This window comes from Nerophis lumbriciformis, linkage group LG06 (genome assembly GCF_033978685.3).
Source record: "Nerophis lumbriciformis linkage group LG06, RoL_Nlum_v2.1, whole genome shotgun sequence".
Lineage (NCBI taxonomy): Eukaryota > Metazoa > Chordata > Actinopteri > Syngnathiformes > Syngnathidae > Nerophis > Nerophis lumbriciformis.
Window position 1 is genome coordinate 29070914 of NC_084553.2, and position 23254 is coordinate 29094167.

General features: G+C 38.8%; 1 protein-coding gene across 3 annotated transcripts in view; it reads right to left on the reverse strand.

Annotated features, from left to right (window-relative positions):
• zfhx3b (zinc finger homeobox 3b) overlaps positions 1-23254 on the reverse strand; it is a 435085-nt gene that overhangs the window by 388257 nt on the left and 23574 nt on the right. For all 3 annotated transcript variants that reach the window (XM_061964037.1, XM_061964041.1, XM_061964035.1), the window contains exon 2: positions 10711-10752. The gene's annotated coding sequence lies outside the window, so the exon portion shown is untranslated. The remainder of the gene's footprint in view (positions 1-10710; positions 10753-23254) is intronic.

Genomic DNA, 23254 nt, shown 5'->3' on the forward strand with positions numbered 1-23254 from the left:
ACAAGGATCTGGCGAGAGTCAGGTTAGTTGATGCTATCAGTGTTTCAATAAAGCTACATCCGGGTAGCAGTCAGCTTCTAAAACGTATTGCTCATTTTCTTTGTGTTTGGGCTCAATAATTATCAGGTCCAGGATCATAATTTGTTCCGAAAGTAATCGTTGTTGTCTCCCACAAAGTTTGCTTGACTAGCATTGTTGTTGATGGGGAAGCGATCTGTGGTTCCGAGCGCGGCGTTATGCGATGTACTGTTAAACCTTTCAATTTATATTGATCAATAAAAACTTTCTCATTATCTCTCAAAATGGCTCGTGAATCTCCATTGATACTATTTTGATCATATCTATTTATTCGCAAACTTTGGAAGTCTTTAGGCGTCAAAGATGACATATGATAATAGCTTCAATATAGAGGCAACTTGTTTTTCCGCTCTACTGGTACTTTAAAGTATCTCCCATGTTTTTCACTGAACTGGGCCAGTCTGGTGTCATTCCTAGGCCGGATTTGGCCCCGTGGCTGCCAGTTGAATAACACAGACTAATACATAAAATAAGGTATTAAACCACAAACGAATAATAATAAAAATGCAATGTTTAAATAGCTGTCATAACATCCATACACATATCTTCTATCCCTAATCATATGTTCTCCTCTCCCTTCCTTTCCTTTTGCTTACTCCCCCCCCCTTCTGCTGATCTCAGGCCAGTGAACTGACTGCCTGTGTGACCCAGTGGCCTCTGAGGCTCTCAGGGAAAAAGGTAATGGGCCAAACCCCGGAACACACTCTCACTCTGGGTGCAACTCGGGCCTGCCGGCAGCTTTGATCCAGTAGCCCCTGCTTAGGTCTCCTGACGCCTGGTGAGGAAATTCATAGGAACAACTGGAAGAGGCCTGTGTTTATTCAGCTCCTTTAATGAGGAGGGAGACAGATTATCAGGGGCCAGGATCTCCACCAAAAAAAACACAGGAATGAAAACTGCTGCTCCTTCCAGATGTTGCTCTATCACTGGTCACTCCGAAAGAGGGAGAGAGAGCCATGATGGCGTTTCAGTATGCAAGAAGGTGAACTAGTGGTTAGAAATGGAATTTCCCTGCATTTTTCCTGCCTTGACTGGCCAAATGCAGAAACGCCAAACTCTTTTTTTGTACGTTCTCTTGAGACATGTTCTCGGCCTCATAGTCTCATGTGTTTGTGCAACACCATATCACAAGTGAACAAAGAAGCAATACACTGGTGCCTCAAATCAAAAGTGTTTTGATCTGAGAGCTGATTCTCAGCTCATTATTTTGCTTTAAGTTGCAAGCAAAAAATCTCCGCTATTAGTTGGCGTAGCAAATGTAACAGTGGACCCCATAAGATCAGCCCAAAACATCTGGGACCTCATGCATTAAGAGTACACTTCCTACAGAAAAAAAGGTATACGCTTAAATCCAGAAAATGTACGCAACAAAAAATTAAGATGTAATAAAGTGTGCACATGCATTCATTCAAGCACATTTCTTTGTATATCCCAATCAACGTAGAATTGAGTGTACATGTAGGAGAGGCTGGGCCCCCACTTTAATGCAAAAATCATATTTATATTAGCCAAGCGCCTGGCACCGCTCACTCTGCACAGTCAGAAAACACAAAGATAATGAGCAAGAATTCACCAACAAGGAGTTGGCGGTGCTTCACGCCAAAATATGCTCTTTGGCACGCTGTCCTCTGGCGTTTCCAGCGATCGAAAGCGGGCTGAGTGTGATCAAGTGTGCAAAGCGGTCAATGATGTGGAGTCAGAGAACCGCACACGAGAACAAGTAAGAAATAAATGATACTACATCAGGAAGAAGGTGAAGAAGACGATGGATGTGGCCCGGCGAGATAAAGTAGTGTTCACCCCGTTTGAAAAGATAATCACTGCAATAATACATAAAAGTTCAGAAGAGGTGGGAGCACATGACTCTGATTACCCCCAAGATAAATATAATTTGTGTAATTTACAACAAAATGTGTCAAACAGTAGCCTGCTCACAGCCAGATTAGAGTTTCATGTGAGAATTGTGTAATATCTGGTTTGGAATCTGTTAAACATAAACATGCCACCATATCACAAAGGAATACGAAAGACTTTGACTCTTGTTTGATTACTCAATTTATTATTACGACGCAGGAGAGCTACTTGCGGTAGCAGCCGTACGTGACACAAAGGCGCAACATTTCTCGGCTGCCATTAATGTGCTGCAACCACATGCAGCTGCAACTGTCAGCCCGACTGGCCAAGCTGTGCTGGAGTCACAGGAACACATTGTGACAGCCATAGGTGGCAAAATGACAGCCTGGTGAAAATAAATGGACATTCTCACAAATATGAACATGAAGCATTAAGTGAATTTTGTGTCTTTGCCGCGATCATTTTTGCATTGTTAAAATCAAATGTTGGCAAATCCCAAAAGACCACCTCTGCGTGTTGCCAAAGTATGTACTGCATGCAGAAATGCATGAAGTTGGTAACCTGACTCTCGCCAGATCCTTGTAGTTCGCTGAGCTCCACACAAGGATCTGGGACTTCTCAATAGGAGATGTATTTCAGAAGGCGGGGCCTTGTAAAAACATCATTGTATGTGATTGGATAAACCACTTGTCCGTTATCTTGAATGACGTGCTACTTCAACCACTCACTTCCAAATCAACCCATGACGCTGATAGGGAAATCCAAAACAGAACAGCCGACATATTGGCTAACGACAGAGCGAAAAGTTCTCTGTTCAACTTTTAAAGAATTAATATTCGATAGATTTGACAAAACAGTTGCAATAGCAGAATCAATGTCAGCACACGACTCCTCGCTGCATGCCGCCATTGTCGTTTGAATAAAACAGTGGCTTCGGCGCTACGTCACGTCTATGAAATCCCGCCCGGTGATCCTGATTGGTTCATTATTTGTTGCTATCTTGAAGGAGTTTGCATTGCCCTCGAGCCCAGATCCTTATTGGTGCGAGGCACCGCAATTTTCCATGTTCAGTTTACTCTTGATACATCTCAACTGTGCCGTGAAAAATTGCGTACGCCAAATGTTTGTGCGTATGCCTCTGGTTTTACTCCCTAACATTAGCTCATAGCGAGAGATGACCATACCTGTGTTTTTCAACCATGAGAAGGAATAAAGTGAGTGTGAAGGACGGTGCTTAGAACAGTGGTTCTTAACCTTGTTGGAGGTACCGAACCCCACCAGTTTCACATGCGCATTCACGAACCCTTCTTTAGTGAAAAATATAGAATTTTTTTTTTCCAATGCAAGAAGAAGTTATATGTTTTTGGTAACACTTTAGTATGGGGAACATATTCTAAGTAACAAAGACTTAATTTAGAGTTTTTTGGACACAAGGGGAACATATTCTAAGTAACAAAGACTTAATTTACAGTTATTTGGACACTCGGGGAACATATTCTAAGTAACAAAGACTTACTAAATAACAAAGACTTAATTTAGAGTTATTTGGTTAGGGTTAGGGTCAGGGTTAGAGGGTTAGGGTTATAATAAGGCCATGCTGAATAAGGCATTAATAAGTACTTAATAATGACTAGTTAAGAGCCTATATGTTACTAATTTGCATGTTAATAAGCAAGTGTTACCATGTTTTATTACTGGTTCAAAAAAATTGAACCGTGCATGAACATCACCTTGTTCAAAGAACAAAACCAACACAGTGCATAAACTCACAACAAATTACACACCTGCAAATCAGTGTGACTTCTGCTGTTGCCGTATCCGTAATACGCCGATAGGGAGAAGTTTTTATTTACACGATGAGTCGGGTGTGTCTTGACCTCCGCCGAACCCCTGAGGCCGACTCACCGAACCCCTAGGGTTCCATCGAACACAGGTTAAGAACCACTGGCTTAGAAGAAGAAGTGGATAATATTTGTCGAATTAAAGTGAAGTGAAATGAAGCGAATTATATTTATATAGCGCTTTTACTCTGGTAGCTCAATGCGCTTTACATAGTGAAACCCATTATCTACATATTTAAGATATATTTAAACCAGCATGGGTGGCACTAGGAGCAGGTGGGTAGGACACAACGGCGTTGACTAAGATGGTGGAATCAGAATCAGAAATACTGTAAGCAGGAAGCGGGAATTAAACCTGGAAACCTCAAGTTGCTGGCATGGCCGCTGTACCCACTGAGCTATACCGCCAAAAAATTTAATCAAATAAATAAATCATCAAACATATGAAAGCGTGTGTAGACAACGTAGTGAAGAATTCAAGTGTTCCACTACCAGTCTGCACCATACTCAAACACAAGGTAATTAATGCTAATGAAGGATGTTAAAAATGTATGCAAATGGTGGAAATGTGTTCATGAAAATATGTAGAAGCTGCTGATGGTGTGTTTGACAGAGAAGGAGATACCGTAGAAGTCTGTTCTCCAAGGTAAACGCTGCACTTTATTATTACTTTACATCATAAAACTACTGTAATTGTTACTCTTACATTCTATTGTATTGTTTTCTATACAAGATTTGTTATCCAGAAGTTTGTTTGTCTTTTTAAAAGGCATGTTACATGTTAAAATTGTACTGTTTTGTGAGGCACCAATTAAATTGATTTCAAATGTATTTAAAATAGGGATGTCCGATAATGGCTTTTTGCCGATATCCGATATTCCGATATTGTCCAACTCTTTAATTACCGATACCGATATCAACCGATACCGATATCAACCGATATATACAGTCGTGGAATTAACACATTATTATGCCTAATTTGGACAACCAGGTATGGTGAAGATAAGGTACTTTTAAAAATAATAATAAAATAAAATAAGATAAATAAATTAATAACAGTTTCTTAAATAAATAAAAAAGTAAAACAATATAAAAACAGTTACATTGAAACTACTAATTAATGAAAATTAGTAAAATTAACTGTTAAAGGTTAGTACTATTAGTGTTAGTACTATTAGTGGACCAGCAGCACACACAATCATGTATCCCTGCAGACTGTATCGATATATATATTGATATATAATGCAGGAACCAGAATATTAATAACAGAAAGAAACAACCCTTTTGTGTGAATGAGTGTGAATGAGTGTAAATGGGGGAGGAAAGTTTTTTGGGTTGGTGCACTAATTGTAAGTGTATATTGTGTTTTTTATGTTAATTTAATAAAAAAAACAAAAAAAAACAACAACAAAAAAAAACAAAAAACGATACCGATAATAAAAATACTGATACCGATAATTTCCAATATTACATTTTAACGCATTTATCGGCCGATAATATCGGCAGGCCGATATTATCGGACATCTCTAATTTAAATGGGAGACGTTAATCTGAGATGCGAGTGTTTTGAGTTAAGAGCTCCATCCCAGAACCAATTAAGCTTGAAAGTTGAGGTACTACTGTGCTAGACGTTTTTATATTTTATTTCTGTAACAAAGTATTACATTCTAAATGATACACTGTATGTCTATACGGTTTTTGGAATAGCCGCATGGGCTTAATTTCCCACGTGGGATGGATAAAGTCCATCTGTCCGTCCGTCCGTCTATGTCTCTATCTATCGCTGACTATTTGTCAAACAGGTGTTAGACAGAAAACATGAGTATCAGTGATGCCAACGCAAGATAGTGTCTGCAGACATTATGCAGATGTGTAGGGTGTGTCCTGCTCTTGACACTTCTCCCTGAAGCCTGACCAGATCAATACACAGCTCTATTGTCAACTCATTTAGGAGCGGATGATGGGTGAGCCACTGGTCACAAATCGACACGGAGACGACAAGGTCAGTCTGGGTAGCACTTTTACATGTCATTTACATATATCGGATGCTGCTAAGATGAACACCTGAGGTAACACGTTGTGTTGGATGTTTAGGCTCATGTGTTGTCATATGTCAAGAATAAAACCGCATTGCAATTAGATTCAACCTGCAGGGCAGATTGACTCAAAATCTTAGTTTGTCCAAGTTACTGCATGCACAAATGGGCAGTTGATCGGGTAGTGAGAGGCTGCAGAACCAAACAAGTCTATGTAGAAGACGTTAAACAGCACCTCGGTCCTCTTGATGGGAAATATGAGTACAAAAAAAAACATGAGGGAACAGTCGACCGACACAAAGTATTATGCACAAGCTGCAGGAAGGAGTTTTCTTTTCACTGTAGCACTTCCAGCTAAAATAGCACATTAATAACACAGAAGGAGTATCAAGTCCACATTAATGTGGATAAATATTTAGAAAGACTTGTTTATTTTGCCAACATGAACATCATGTTAAAGAGGACCTATTAGGCAAAAACAACGTTTCTTACCTAAAGGTACATGTTTTTGTGTATTTGGGAAGCCCATTAGTCCCGGAAATTTGAAAATAAACCGCAAATGTTTATCAAACAACTTTGCCTTCCTTTGTACTTCCTCCAAATGAGCTGTTTGGAATTTGCTGTGTCCTGTGACGCTGCTTGCGGACATCTCCATATATGGTAGATATATAACGGAAGTACCTTGTGCGAGTCTGACATTGTAGTTCGTCATTGTAGTTAATAAGTTACTTCTTTTTCTCTATCCTTTTCTTGAGGGGAAAACTGGCTCATACATGCACATGCATCCTCCGCTGTTGCCATTTCTAATACAAAGTAGCGTATCGATCTAACATACATCTGTCAGTAGACATATGATAGCACTTAAAACTGTATGGCTGACTTAAATATTAACACCAAATTAGTAATGTTATGCTTGATTTTAATACTTACAGGTTACAAAAACAATATTACAAAAATAAATACTAATCGACTACAAAAGAAGGGACTAATAAACCTGATGAAAAAAACATTTACATACAAATAAGCAATGCTAAAATAAAACTAATCTAACTAAATTAATAATAAACAATAATCATATTTATGTTTCCTAATTAAACTGTCATTAAAATTTAAGTGTAAATGTAAATACAGCTTCAACACTTCAGTCATAATTTTTGCGCTTAAAAAACTTCTCTATGACTTTAGCTCTAGACGTCCTCTGTTTGTTAATATTGTCATTACTGCCACAAGTGGTATACAAGTGTATTACAAATGAGTACCGTTGCGGCCCATACGAACCAAAACTGAGAAACAGATCATTTTTGGTTCCCCTCTAGTGGGTGCTTGCGGCCCAAGATTGGGCCCCAGCCCTATGGTTAAGACACACTGTTTTAGACCACAAGGAAGTGTTTTAAATGTAGGAAACAAATCATAATATGTTTGATAAACATAGTAAGTGCATATATGTTCCCTTCTTTCTTGACTCTTTGCTCATGCAAAATGAAACAATTAATATAGATAAAATAACAATGACACATATTTAATAGAAATGAATCCATAGCAATCCTGTGATTAATGTGATAAAACATTTTAACAGCCCTATTTTTTTCCCATGAGAAAAGAAAATGCTAAATTCACAGAAGAGAATGTTTTCAAAGAGGTTGAACTATATTTCATAATTTACATGTGTCTGGGTTAAGGCAATTTGGTGTCATCATTTTTTTTTAAATTACAAATTAGACTTTTCACGTCACAAAGAAATGCCCTGTTTACTACTTGCAGCCTACATTACTTTCTGCATGCTTGGTATTTTTTCTCTTTACTCTCTTTGCTCATGCAAAATAAAAATGAGGGATATTTAATCATGATTAAACTAAATCGGCCGTCTGCTCCGTCTTAAAGCTTTTGTGAGAGGGCCAACGGGCTTTTGAAATATTTGATTCTGCAGCCTGTCAGTACCGGATCACTTGCTGACAATGCACATTTGCGCATGCGTCACGGTTACTTGGACAAACAACCTGAAAATGCCTAAGGCGTTTCAGGGATTTTATGTCATTCTAACAATAAACTAGGGCTATCAATTGATAACTTTTTAAAATCAGATTAATTACCATTTTGAATGTGGATTAATCATGATTAATCACAGGTTATTACTTGCTTGCATAATTTAAATTAACGTAAAGGGTAAATGCACTTTTTTATAATTTTGCCTATTATTTACAATCCTAATTTAAAACAAGCAAACATATATTTTCCTTTTTTTATGCATTCTAAAACACGAAAAGACGTTTAGTTTCACACCCCTTTTTTCTGCACGAAGATGGTCACATTTATTTAAATAAATAAATGATAAATGGGTTATACTTGTATAGCGCTTTTCTACCTTCAAGGTACTCAAAGCGCTTTGACAGTATTTCCACATTCACCCATTCACACACACATTCACACACTGATGGAGGGAGCTGCCATGCAAGGCGCTAACCAGCTCCCATCAGGAGCAAGGGGTGAAGTGTCTTGCCCAAGGACACAACGGACATGACTAGGATGGTAGAAGGTGGGGATTGAATCCCAGTAACCAGCAACCCTCCGATTGCTGGCACGGCCACTCTACCAACTTCGTTTATCATTTATTTATTTAAATAAATGTGACCATCTTCGTGAAGAAAAAAGGGCGGTGAAACTAAACGTCTTTTTGTGTCTTTCTTGCCATTTCCGGATCTAAATTGGATGCCAAAGTTTACCAATTTGTCTGATTATGTTCTCATCCTTCCACTATCAAGGTGGGAGGCAATATTTATGATCTAGAACAGGGGTGGGCAATTATTTTTTTCCGGGGGCCACATGAGCAATCCGAGCATTGCTGGAGAGCCACATTGACAATATTTCAATTACATTTTGCTCAATATTATTTTTGATATACCATAAGATAAAAAATAACAATAATAATAATAATTTAATTTAACCTAACTTAACTTTATACAAAAGCAGATTGCTTGTGATGGTTTTATTTAAACTCTTTATCCTTAAATATTTATATTAGGCCATGTGAAATGGTCTGAGATGGTCTCAACCCGCCTCGTTACAGTGTGTCGGGAGAGTGACACGTTCTCAAATGCGCCCCTCTTCTCCGGGTATATTAGCGCAAGAGAGTCCAATAAGCACTCCTTAATAAACTCTTCGTCAGAAAACGCCTTACTTTTTTTGGTGATTTTGTGAGAAATGACAAAACTTGTCCTGACGGCTGCATCTCTGGGGGTGTGAAATTTGGCAAAAAGTCCTTGTTGGGTTTGCAGTTTTACCATCAACGCATCAGCCTCCCTTGCGCGCTCTTCATCAGACAGATTCCGGTATTTTTCCTCGTGCTTTGTCGTGTAGTGGCGATTCAAATTATATTCTTTAAACACAGCAACCTGTGTACCACAAATTAAGCACACAGCTTTACCTTTAATTTCTGTAAAGAAACACTTGGCAGTCCATGGCTCGTTGAAAACACGCCATTCGTCCTCAACTTTTCTTTTTTTAGCGTGAGCTGACATCTCGGATGTAACCGGCCATCACTTGTCGCTGTGCACCTTCACTCACAGGTTACACACGGACATACGTACATAAAAAAACACTTTTCAAAATAAAAGCAGCACAGTTGTATTGCACACACGACATAGATGTTTTTTAAAATGTATTTTGTAATTTGTGATTGCCGCTGTTCACATTCACTCACAATCACGCACGCGCATACGTCCACACGGAAGTAATACAAATAACGCTTTTCCAAACAAAAGCAGCACCGTTGTATTGCACACTCGACATTGATACTTTTTTAAATGTATTTTGTAATTTATGATTGGCCTCACGCGGGCCGGACAGGGACGCACAAAGGGCCGGATTTGGCACGCGGGCCGCAAAATGCCCAGGTCTGATCTAGAATTAACTTTTACGAGCTCCGAGGTGAGAAAGCAGCACACCAGCTGATGGTGTCAATATAGCCACACATGCTACCGCTCTCTGATCTTGGCGCCTCTATAAATAGTTTGTCTGCGTTAGCGCTCATAATAACAATGTCACTAATACTTGGTTAACATTCAGGTCACACAATGCAAATTGATTATTGTTGGCGGTTTTTGGATGTTGGGCGAAATAGAGGATTCTATTAGCTCTATTGTAAGCAAACCTTTATTTACATTTATTTACGCGTCAGAATGCATTACAAAAATACATCTGTCTTTTTGTCTATTGAATGATAGACAAAATTCCCCCCAAAATGCAGTTCCCCTTTAAAAAAGGCCCTTCTATTTGGACTTACATGTTATTTTGTTGCCTGAGTGTCTTCCAGAAACATTTTTCAAATGTTTTACTTGAATGAACGTCATTTATTTGCATTTAGAGCAACAGTTTTATCCCAAGAAAGTCCAGGCGTACTTTGACAGGGACCACCTGTTGCAGTCTCCTCACTCATCTTTGCACTAACATATCTGTTGACCTGATCACATCTCTGTATATACATGATTAATGCGATCAGTTTTTGTTATCAATCACTTGAGTTTACTCTTCATTTTTTAATTCACTTCAATTTAACTTCAATAATTAAAAAAACATAAATACACATATGCTTACGCAGACTTAGGTGTGATTCTTTTTTATTAAAGTCACTCCTTTTTAATGATTTTGCTCGACATTGGAATCAGAAGCAGACTCAAACTGAACATGATTATGATGTATATAAGAACGACTCAGGGAAATGGATTGTTAAAAACAATTTTCTTTGTAATACCACAGACAAGAGATTAAATAAACCTTATCAATTACTTTAGGATATGGCTAAAACAGTATTTATCTAACCCTTACTTTCTTCCAATTTTTGCAGAGGAAAAACTGCAGTTCCTACACACAGTTGTGAACTAGAAGAATAAAAAGAAAGTACTTACCAACTGTGAAGCAGAAGACGAGCTTCTTTCACAGTCCTTTGCCTGCAAAACATAAGACAAGTGCATCATTGTCTACAAGCAGGCTTGACTCTCATATCCTTAACTGTATGCAAGAAGAAAAAACTGTGAACCACAAGTCTCACCGCTCATTCTACTTTCCTACCATTCCAATTCATAACCTTTTGCCAACATCCGCCTTACTGGCCAATAACATTTGCCCCAAAGCTGAACTATAGTTTGCAACAATCTTAAGGATGGATAAAACCTGAATAATCAAGCAAATCACTCAGAGCCAATATCATTATATTATTATTTTTGCAGTACACTCAGTCTGCAGGCTTCCTGCTGTTTATTATAAAGTTAGTTTGTAACCAGAGGGGAGAAAAAAAGGACAGCAATAACATGCGTAAAATACAGAAAAGGCACAGAAAATATATCAAATCATAACTACTCCTTTGTAGAGTATCATTTGATTCTGCATCTCATAGATCTCAATATTTATTTACAAGGGCTCAGGCCAAAGCGCAGAGAGCACATAGTTTTCTTCATACTTTACACTTCTTTCATCAACTAGTGTCAGCAATGCAGTCCTGATAATGTCTCAATTAACACTATTTTTAAACTTTGAAACCACAGCCTTCAAAATATATCAGTTTTTCTTTCATTTGTTACTAAATAAATAATTGCAGACGACATTGCAGATTTTTTCACTGAGTATTATGTTATACTTTAATTCGGGGAAAGGATTTCCAGCTAAGGAATCTGAAACCCTTACACTGGAAGTGTTGTGTGTTACAGTCTGATGAATACACTTAAACAAGTGGAGACTGTGTACTATAAAACCACAACCCATACAACAACAGGAAAAGTCAGGTTGTGTTTGTTTTCATCATTGTATCTCCTCAGATGGTACAATGTTGCCGTAATGACAGATCTGCTTGAACAATCAGTGACCAGGAGTGTTTTACAGCACTCATAGGCAGGTGCAGCAACAAATTCTGGGCCCCCATACACAAGACTCCTAAAGGGCCACCCATGCCACCCTAAACCCAACGTCACCGCCTTATACCCCCATACTGGATATGTCTACATGCACTAAAAACTAATTATTGCGATTTGGTTGAAACCAGCTTTTTAAAACGCATGTAAACTTTTGATTAGATCTTTGACTTTTTAAAGATGGCATTAACATATAGGATAAAGCTAGATAAACCCATGAATAATGTGTTTTTGTATAAAAAAAAATATCGATATATTTTCTAGAAAAAAATAAAGCTTACAAAGTCAATATAAAGTGGCCAGAATATGAATTTGAATATTTATATAACTTGTCATTATTCACTTAAATACGATCATAAATATGTACAGTTTTCCTTTACTTAATTGAATACATCATTCTTGTTATTGTTTCAGTATTATTATTAGTGCTCTCCCTGGGGTTAAGTCTCCCCTTGTCTTTAAAAACTAGTGACGTCTCTGTTTGTAACTTTAATTGAGGGTCTTTGGACGCACCACAGTTATGGGCAATGTGATACAAAAGTGAAACTTTTACATATTTCTCTCCTGTGCTGCTACAAATAGATATATCATAGTTTTACCTTTCTTCTATCATCTCATCGTTGTTCTAAAATGTTGATGCGGGTGTGAATGCTTAAAGGTGAGCATTGATGACGTAATGACCTCTGTGTTGAGTGAAGTGTTACACGTTAGGGTTTCCTCTATCCAGATGGAATGAACTATTTTGCATTTTGGATAGGGGATGTAGGTAGTTTTAGACATTCTCAATTTGATTCTGGTAACCCTATTTTTTAACTTTCAGGACTATATTGATTTTTTATTTTTATTTTTATTTTTTTTTAAATTGCATTTTTAAAAGGCAGAATTTTTTCCCCCCAAAATTTTACAAAAGCCCGCACGGCCACCCCTGTGTTGCGGCCTATTATGCGTAGTTGTACCGGTGATTCAGGGCTTTTCTTCCTGTCACTCACATATACCAGTGACGATGGAAGATACTACCACATAACAGAGCTGCCCCAAAAGGTGTCTCAATGATTTGGTGAGTAAGAAAACCACTGTGGGGAGTTATGATGGTAAATTACAAATTGATACATTACGTGAGAAAGACATAAAAAATTATAATACAATTTAAAAAAAAAAAGTACACCGAAAGGAATATTGTGGCCCACACACTGATCACTTCCAGGAGACTGACAGGAGGGTTTGTAAAGATCTGAACAATATGGTTCACCGTTCCATAGTGTTGATGTTCTATTTCAATCTATTTCACTGGTAATGAAAACACAATTCTAAAAGTATTAGTTTTGTCTTTTTTGCCATCGAGTTTGTCTTCAAAAATAGTTTTACAAAAACTTATTATTTTGAGGGTCGTCATATATTGTGGTCCGCTCTATAAAGGATAGTAAAGGCTGCACAGGAGGTTGTCGGGAGCAGCCTTCATTCCACCACTGAAATCTTCCCCTCCTGATGTCAGGAAGGACTCCACACACCCATCACACACACTGTTTGCCCCGCTTCTGTTGGAAAGGAGGCAGTGGAGCATCCAGAGCAGGACAACATGCCTGTGAAATAGTTTCTTCCCCACAGCCGTGCAACTGCTGAACTCTGGGAATGCTCCCTTAAGGATAACAAACAAACAGCAAACACACACACGCACACAGAGCCAATACTGCATATTCATGGTAGCACGCACTATACTGTTTTTACATATCTAAGTATATGTGTACACAAATAATTAGCAAGGGTAGAATTTTACATTGAAGGGGACCTTTGGTGGATTTCATAAGGTCCATGCATTTGGGCCTGAGCTTGCATACAGTTTTGGATGCCTCTGAAAGCTGTGTTTAGCAGTCTTTTTTTAACGGTGGGAGTCAGTCACTGCGTTTCCATTCACTAAATTAGTCTGATTTGTCAAATAGTTCGTTTTTTTGTATTTTCACATCTACGTGTGAAGTCCAAGTGTCCGTGCACACTCTCTAATGCGACTATTGGTCATACGCCATGTGCCTCCTGTACACTGGGGGGCGCTTATTTCAATTTAGCACGGTTAAATTAATTCCTTTCCTGGGTGATCTATAACGTCACACTTGCCATCTGCGGATCCTCACACCTATAAGTGATGTCCGCCGTAATATTGGCACAGATTTTAAACATTATGACTAGGGATGTCCGATAATGGCTTTTTGCTGATATCCGATATTCCGATATTGTCCAACTCTTTAATTACCGATACCGATATCAACCGATACCGATACCAAGCGATATATACAGTCGTGGATTAACACATTATTATGTCTAATTTGGACAACCAGGTATGGTGAAGATAAGGTACTTTTAAAAAAAATTAATAAAATAAAATAAGATAAATAAATTAAAAACATTTACTTGAATAAAAAAGAAAGTAAAACAATATAAAAACAGTTACATAGAAACCAGTAATTAATGAAAATTAGTAAAATTAACTGTTAAAGGTTAGTACTATTAGTGGACCAGCAGCACGCACAATCATGTGTGCTTACAGACTGTATCCCTGGCAGACTGTATTGATATATATTGATATATAATGTAGGAACCAGAATATTAATAACAGAAAGAAACAACCCTTTTGTGTGAATGAGTGTGAATGGGGGAGGGAGGTTTTTTGGGTTGGTGCACTAATTGTAAGTGTATCTTGTGTTTTTTATGTTGATTTAATAAAAAAACAAAAAAATACAAAAATTAAATAAAACTATACCGATAATAAAAAAAACGATACCGATAATTTCCGATATTACATTTTAACGCATTTATCGGCCGATAATATTGGCAGGCCGATATTATCGGACATCTCTAATTATGACTCTAATGGCTATGCTGATTTTAAATAGCAGACAGCATCAAGAAATTATCCTAGATTGCGCTACAAACACGATGCAACTACCAAGAATGGTAGTAGCATCAAGGAAAAGACCGTCTGATACTGTTCCAGAAGAAGGTTGCTATTGTTCTGGACTATCTAACCAATTGTGCGGAAAGTTAATCGGTTTGGAATGCATAAATGCAGCATGAAGAGGTTTGTGTACGCTTTATTATTCGCCTTTAATATACAGTACCTGCTTCATTATCTTTCATCTCATTCGTAGTTTGTTCCGGAGTCCAAATTAAGCTGGGACTCTACATTTTCTAAGCTATCTTCTTCAATAAATCTGTTTATTTTCTTCTACCATCAATGCACTTTAAAATGTTCTGTTTTTTTAATTTGTGAAGCAAATAAAAAGTCTCCTCTTCATTACAATTATTGCTACGTTTTTATTGAATGCTATCTGCTTCTGGGTTGTATTACGCTCTTTGAGACTGGTGCATCCGCGGTACGAAGGGTCCTCTCCGGCATAAAAACCCCCTCGAGAGATCTGGCTTCCAATCGCATAATCCAGGTGTGTTAGTCCGACTTTTCAAAAACAAACACGATTGGATTAAGGTGTTTCCATGGGTTGTAGGAGGCTCATTTAGAGCCAAACTATTTTTTGAAATTGGACTAATTAAGTGTATGGACGCGTACTGAGTGACGTCACAGATTGGCGGATCTCCTAATTATGGAATTTCTAGTATGCAGTACACAGAACTCCTCCCCCTCTGCTTCACAGGATGTGAGACTCATGGCCTTTTCCCACAGTAACGTATTTAAATGGAAACAGAAAAGAAATGTATCGTTTCAGCCTATCCTCTTGTAAACGACATTCTCTGTGGTCTGAAACAAGAGTTTTTTAGAACGGGCTCCAGAGTGGGAAAGGTTTCTGCCTGGAACTTCTGTGTTATTTATTCTCATCTAATTTTATTTTATTTGCACTTTTTTACTATGTATAACTGGTTACTACCAGATACTCGGTAACCAATTTTATTCCAAGCAGGAAAGTGTTGTATTGGAATGCTAAACAAACAAAGATGCAACAATGCAAAAGCTTCAGTCTTCAACCCTTGCCCTAAGACAAGGTAGAGACATCCATTTCCCTCGACTCCAGGTCAGTAAGTAAGCTTGTATTTTCGGATGGCTGCTGCCGATTGTGTATGCACTTTAATAAGCAGGCTGCAGGTCAGGCAGATTTATTGGCCCATGGTAAGGTGGAGGGACCGGACTCCCTTGGCCTCCAGCTTCCCTCGGTGCCATTACGCCAGAGTGAGATATAGTGAGATATTGATCCCAATGCCACTTCATTTTGCAATAACTATTACACGATATTCTCCCGGGCTGCGCACAGGCGCCTGATTTATGCCGCCTTGCTATTTACATTAACAGTAAGTGTTTTTCTATACCCGGTGTGGAGGGTCTTGCAGGCACACAAATGGACAACATTCACATTTCATTCCATACCTTTGAGTCTTTTTGCAGCTTTGGAAGCCTTTACACACGGACACGGGTGCTGAACACTCGTGGGTAATGAAAGGTACAAACAAACATATTGCAGGATACATCCCAGCCTTCATTACAGATGCACAATTGTCCTTGAGGCAATGTTATCTGCTTGTATTAAATCGTATTTAGAGCGGCTGTTTGATCGCATGCATTCTCTAAAGCACGGCTATTCAACTGGCGGTCCGGGGGCCGAATCCTGCTCAGGTATGACACCATTCCAGCCCTCGAGTTATGTTCGAAACTTGGAAGACAAACATTTTTTGCAGCAAGTTGCTAAAAACACTCAAGTCCTCTGTTGGCAGATCCTTACATTGAAATTGTAACATTGCTAGCAAACACAGAATGCTGGGGTCCAAACTGGTGATTTACAGAACTGAAGCTCTCCTCAAGGCACCCCTTTAAGTCCTCTCCATGTTGGCAGTTACATTTTTATCCTGGTCTGATTTATGCAACTAAGATGTTGCTGTAGTTTGTTTAACTCAGATGCAGTCAGTAGTCATGTGTTCAACGTTTTAGTTGTACTAGTAATGTTCCTCAAGGTTCCATTTTAGGTCCTCTCTTTTCCATTATTTAGGCTATTCAACTGGTGACCCAGGATTTCAGTTTTATAAAATTGTGGGACTCAAGTTTGTACAACAGATTCTTAAAAACACTAGAGTACTGTAGTATAGACCATAGGTGCCGATCTACATTTCTGCCAGAGTGTGCTTGGTGTGTGTGTGTTGAAAAAAAAAAGAGACGTTCAGCGAAGTTAATATCCCATATGATTTGTGGCTTTATTTTTTTTGTAAAACGGACCAAACTCGCCACAAAATTAACTACAACAAGATTGAGTTTTCAAAAATTATTTTAAAGATTGAAAGTTGCCATCAATCCCACGTGGGCCTATGGTATAGACCAGGGGTCCCCAAACTTTTTGACTCGGGGGCCAGATTGGGTTAAAAAAATGTGGCCGGGGGCCAGGCTTTATATATATATATATATATATATATATATATATATATATATATATATATACAGGTAAAAGCCAGTAAATTAGAATATTTTGAAAAACTTGATTTATTTCAGTAATTGCATTCAAAAGGTGTAACTTGTACATTATATTTATTCATTGCACACAGACTGATGCATTCAAATGTTTATTTCATTTAATTTTGATGATTTGAAGTGGCAACTAATGAAAATCCAAAATTCCGTGTGTCACAAAATTAGAATATTACTTAAGGCTAATACAAAAAAGGGATTTTTAGAAATGTTGGCCAACTGAAAAGTATGAAAATGAAAAATATGAGCATGTACAATACTCAATACTTGGTTGGAGCTCCTTTTGCCTCAATTACTGCGTTAATGCGGCGTGGCATGGAGTCGATGAGTTTCTGGCACTGCTCAGGTGTTATGAGAGCCCAGGTTGCTCTGATAGTGGCCCTCAACTCTTCTGCGTTTTTGGGTCTGGCATTCTGCATCTTCCTTTTCACAATACCCCACAGATTTTCTATGGGGCTAAGGTCAGGGGAGTTGGCGGGCCAATTTAGAACAGAAATACCATGGTCCGTAAACCAGGCACGGGTAGATTTTGCGCTCTGTGCAGGCGCCAAGTCCTGTTGGAACTTGAAATCTCCATCTCCATAGAGCAGGTCAGCAGCAGGAAGCATGAAGTGCTCTAAAACTTGCTGGTAGACGGCTGCGTTGACCCTGGATCTCAGGAAACAGAGTGGACCGACACCAGCAGATGACATGGCACCCCAAACCATCACTGATGGTGGAAACTTTACACTAGACTTCAGGCAACGTGGATCCTGTGCCTCTCCTGTCTTCCTCCAGACTCTGGGACCTCGATTTCCAAAGGAAATGCAAAATTTGCTTTCGTCAGAAAACATGACTTTGGACCACTCAGCAGCAGTCCAGCTCTTTTTTTCCTTAGCCCAGGTGAGACGCTTTTCGCGCTGTTTCTTGGTCAACAGTGGCTTGACACGAGGTATGCGGCAGTTGAAACCCATGTCTTTCAAGCGTCTCTTGGTGGTGGATCTTGAAGCACTGACTCCAGCAGCTGTCCACTCCTTCTGAATCTCCCCCACATTTTTGAATGTTTTTTTTTTCACAATCTTGACCAGGGCGCGGTGATCCCTATCGCTTGTACACTTTTTCTGACCACAGTTTTTCCTTCCCTTTGCCTCTCCATTAATGTGTTTGGACACAGAGCTCTGAGAACAGCCAGCCTCTTCAGCAATAACCTTTTGTGTCTTTCCCTCCTTGTGCAATGTGTCGATGGTTGCCTTTTGGACAGCTGTCAAATCTGAAGTCTTCCCCATGTTTGTGTAGGCTTCAGAACTGGACTGAGAGACCATTTAAAGCCCTTTGCAGGTGTTTTGAGTTAATCAGCTGATTAGTTTGTGGCACCAGGTGTCTTCAAAATTTAACCCTTACACAATATTCTAATTTTGTGACAGACGGAATTTTGGATTTTCATTTGTTGCCACTTCAAATCATCAAAATTAAATGAAATAAACATTTGAATGCATCAGTCTGTGTGCAATGAATAAATATAATGTACAAGTTACACCTTTTGAATGCAATTACTGAAATAAATCAAGTTTTTCAAAATATTCTAATTTACTGGCTTTTACCTGTATATCCATCCGTCCATGCATCCATTTTCTACTGCTTATTCCCTTCGGGGTAGCGGGGGGCGCTGGAGCCTATCTCAGCTACAGTCGGGCGGAAGGCGGGGTACACCCTGGACAAGTCGCCACCTCATCGCATATATATATATATATATATATATATATATATATATATATATATATATATATATATATATATATATATATATATATATATATATATATATATATACATTGTCTTCTAAATGCGTTTTGTCATTTAACATCAATTAACATTGATGTTCATCAACATTTAACATTGTCACGTTATCAATGGGAAAATTCATTTTTAGACAATATGATTTGCCTGAGCGGCTAGGAGACACCAAGAGTAACAAGCGGTAGAAAATGGATTAGAAAGGAAAGATTAAAAATAAAAAAATAAAAAAATAAAACTTTTTTTTTAACTTGGGACTTCCTGTGGGCCGGATTTTGGATGCTGGGGGTCCGGATCCGGCCCGCGGGCCGTAGTTCGGGGACCCCTGGTATAGACGATCTTAGACTAAAATTACTAAGGATGCACACTTAAGACGTGGAGAAACAGAAATCGCACACAGAAGGTGTGGCAAAGTAACACTTAAGACTATACGGCAACGGCGCGTCTGAGCCACAGAGAATGAGAAGCGTGAGTGGAGCCAAAGCAGAGGAGAAGTACACGACTAGAAGTGTGAACCATCAGGAATCTACTGGCGCAGAGGGAAGGAACTGGAGCGCTTAAGTAGTCATGAGAAAATGAGTACCAGGTGTGCGCACAGGTGGCTTTGCCCCGTGACCCACAAACCAGGCACTTCAACAAAAAGAAGTTCCTTCCTGCTAACTTATCGTTGTGGTGTACAGACACAAATTAAGTCAATGTATGCAAATATCTAAGTATGTAAAGCACATTTGTCTTAAGTAGTTGTTTTTTTTCACATACTCTTCCATGACATTTAAATAAGCAAACCCGCCACTTTGTTGTACAATGCTATGAATGTTTAATTGAATACCGCAAAGTATCTCATTTAGAAGAAGCTGATGAGGTTAATTAGGATAAGCAGACTGGATTTGGTTACAAGCAGCTGCACACTCCAAATGCTGGGTCTTTGCCAAACTGCCAGCCTGGTCCTGAGTGTTTGCATGCAGACTGTGTCAGTGGCAGAGTGGCAACCATGAAAGACGCGGAAGGGGGGTGGGGTGGGAGCGACACGCTGTACAAGGCCGACATTCCCACAGGCAATCCCCACAGGGGTCACTGTGCCCCAGATGCTGTCAGTGTTACACGCCGCCACGAGACAAAACAAAAGGACTAATGACCCTTAATTGCTTCGGAGCTGTTTAGAATCGGATGAGTGTTGCCTAAGCTGCAGTATGTAAATCAAATCCCCCTCCTTGCCCTCACCCCGTGTCTACTCCCCGTGCTCTCCCCCCTGGCACAATCAAGTCTCTTTCTGATAAGGGGGTGGGCAGTTTAGCAGGCACGCTGCCAAGTGAAGGGAACTGGTAAGCGTGGAAATGTGCGCACACTTGTTGCTACAATGGCTGCCTGTTACGCGAGCACATTGTAGCAATGGGGCGACATGTGTGGGGAGCAGATGGGCATCCTAAAGCCTCCACGCGCTTTCATATTCAACGTGGAGGGAGAAAAGAAGCGTGCCCCGCGCCGTGTGCGTGCTCCGCTCATTAATAGGTCCATTCTTATGCAGCACTTAGTTTGATTGTAGACAAATGCCCCACTTGGGAGGAAGGGATTGCCAGTGAATTAAAAGTAGCATGTGTGCGTCTAGGGTTGTGTATATACTGTATGTGAGGACTTATTTGAATGATGTTTGCATACATTTAAAAGTGAGCCTGTTTGCAAATAAAATACTTGAATGTATTGCTCACTGCAGGAGGTTGGTGGTGGATTATTTTCAGTTGAGAGGTCAACGACATTTTAATATAATTTCATTGAAATAGTTTTTACCCGGTATATGTTTATATGCCCACATATGTAAAGGTTGCTCACAGTGTGAACTGGTTAGAAACACTTCTATTAGGATCCAAGTCACGTCTATAAAGGAGATGCTTAGTTTGGTTATTACGGTAATACCGTCATAATAGAAATACAATGCATCAAAGAGGTTTTCTTAATAAATAGGGTGATTAATCTGCGTTCATACATCCATCCAGCCATCTTCTACCGCTTATCCCTTTCGGGGTCACGGGAGCCTATCTCAGCTGCATTCGGGCGGTATAGGCGGGGTGTCCTGGACAAGTCGCCACCTCATCGCAGGGCCAACACAGATAAATTCACACTCATATCCACACACTAGAGACCATTTAGTGTTGCCAATCAACATCCAAACTCTACACAGAAAGACCCCATACATGATAAATGCAATAATTTGTTGTTGTGACTATGTACCAGTGGTGTGCCGTCAGGGCCAGCAACGTAACCAGAAATCATGATCATAATTAAAGATACAATTATTTTTTAATTTACTTTCCCTAAATATCTAAAAGTATTCATATTCTCTTCATTTCATATTATGCTCCTTCCAGTGCTGTTGTTTTTGGTTTTAGTTTGTATCCAATCAGAATTCAGCTCGTATGTTGCCATGCTGTACCAAATCTGCCAGACGCCTTCAGAATCAACAATGCGGGCGTCTATGCACTGGAAGTGATCTGGGACATACAGGTCATAGAAAGTTGCGATAGCCAATCAGATCACAAGATGTTGTCAGTAAGGCCTTCTAGATGGCCTCACGTTGAACGTGACATTTACGCGTCCTGTGATTGGATACTAACCGGGACGTTAGCGGATTAATTTGAGAACACAGAGTTGAGAGACAGTTGCGATAGCCAATCAGATCACAAGTTGTTGATATTAGCTGTTCTGTTACAATTAAAAGCTGTAAACTCTTGTTGTTAAAGTGCGTCATGCTTGTCATTTAATTAACATTGTTACATGTGTATTTGTCGCCATCATGTGGTCAGGGCAGTTAAAATATATTTGATAAGTGTGTTCTTTGAATCAAACTTTATTGACCGGAAGTTGCATAAGCCAAGCAGATAAATTTACGTTGTATGTTTTAATTGCTGATGCGTTTTAATTGATTTTTAAATGCGCCAGAAAATAACCCGTTTTGCATACTGTTGATGTGATTCAATCCCAGTAGGGTGTACATGTGATTCTGTATAGTATTTCTCCAGCAATGGTCATGTGGTGACATCAATTATGGTATTTTGAGAGGTAATCATTGAATCACTGAAGGCCTAGGTGGGAAACGCACGGCCCGCCACTGCTATGTATATATTGTATATCAGTGGCGGGCGGTGCGTTTCTCACCTAGGCCTTCAGTGATGTCCTATTTAGTCCGACTTCACCTCTGAAAAACCCGTAATTTATGTCACCACATGGACATGGCTGGAGATACTATACAGAAAAACACTTCCACACTGCTTGTATTGAATCCCCTCAACAGTGTACAAAACGGTCTATTTTTCGACGCATTTAACATTCAATAAACCCGCTTCAGCAATTAAAACATATCTTATGTGTACTGTCAAAATTAAAATAATTGTATAAAAACAAATGAAACAGGAAACAATTAAGAAATAAAATATTTGAACTCACAATTTGTAGCACCCATTCGACACAAGCCAAGTATAAGCCATTGGTACCGGTCGTAGTCGGTAGTTGGTCGTAATCGGTTGATTTCGTGTGAAAGTGGCGGGCAAACCATTTCACTACCGGGATAGCTTCACAAGATCTAGTGTCTCTTAACTATCCTTCTTGAAAATGGCCTTGCAATTATATATCTGCAACCTAATCAATATTTTGTTCTCCTTCTTTGTGAGTACCGGTGTATTTTCTGTGGCTTTCTATGGTTCGTACGGCTCCGGTGCCACTTCCTGTTTTCGCAACTTGTGATTGGATACTCACTTGGGACTCCCAAGTGAGTATCCAATTACAGGACGCGTAAATGTCATGTTCAACGTAGGCCAGCTAGAAGGCCTTATTGACAACAACTCGTGATCTGATTGGCTATCGCAATTGTCTGTCAACTGTATGTGTCTGTGCTCTGTAAGTGAACGGACACCTACACACGCATTGTTGATTCTGAAGGCCCCGGTCATATTTTGTACAGCATGGCAACATAAGCTAGTTGAATTCTGATTGGATAAAAACTCTAACATAAATACAATACCACTGGAATGAGCATAATATGACATGAAGAGAATATGAATATTTTTAGATATGACGGCACACCACTGCTGTATATATACAGTATATATATATATATATATATATATATATATATATATATATATATATATATATATATATATATATATATATATATATATATATATATATTACTATATATATATATATATATATATATATATATATATATATATATATATATATATATATATATATATATAGTATATATATATATATATATATATATATATATATATATATATATATATATATAGTATATATATATAT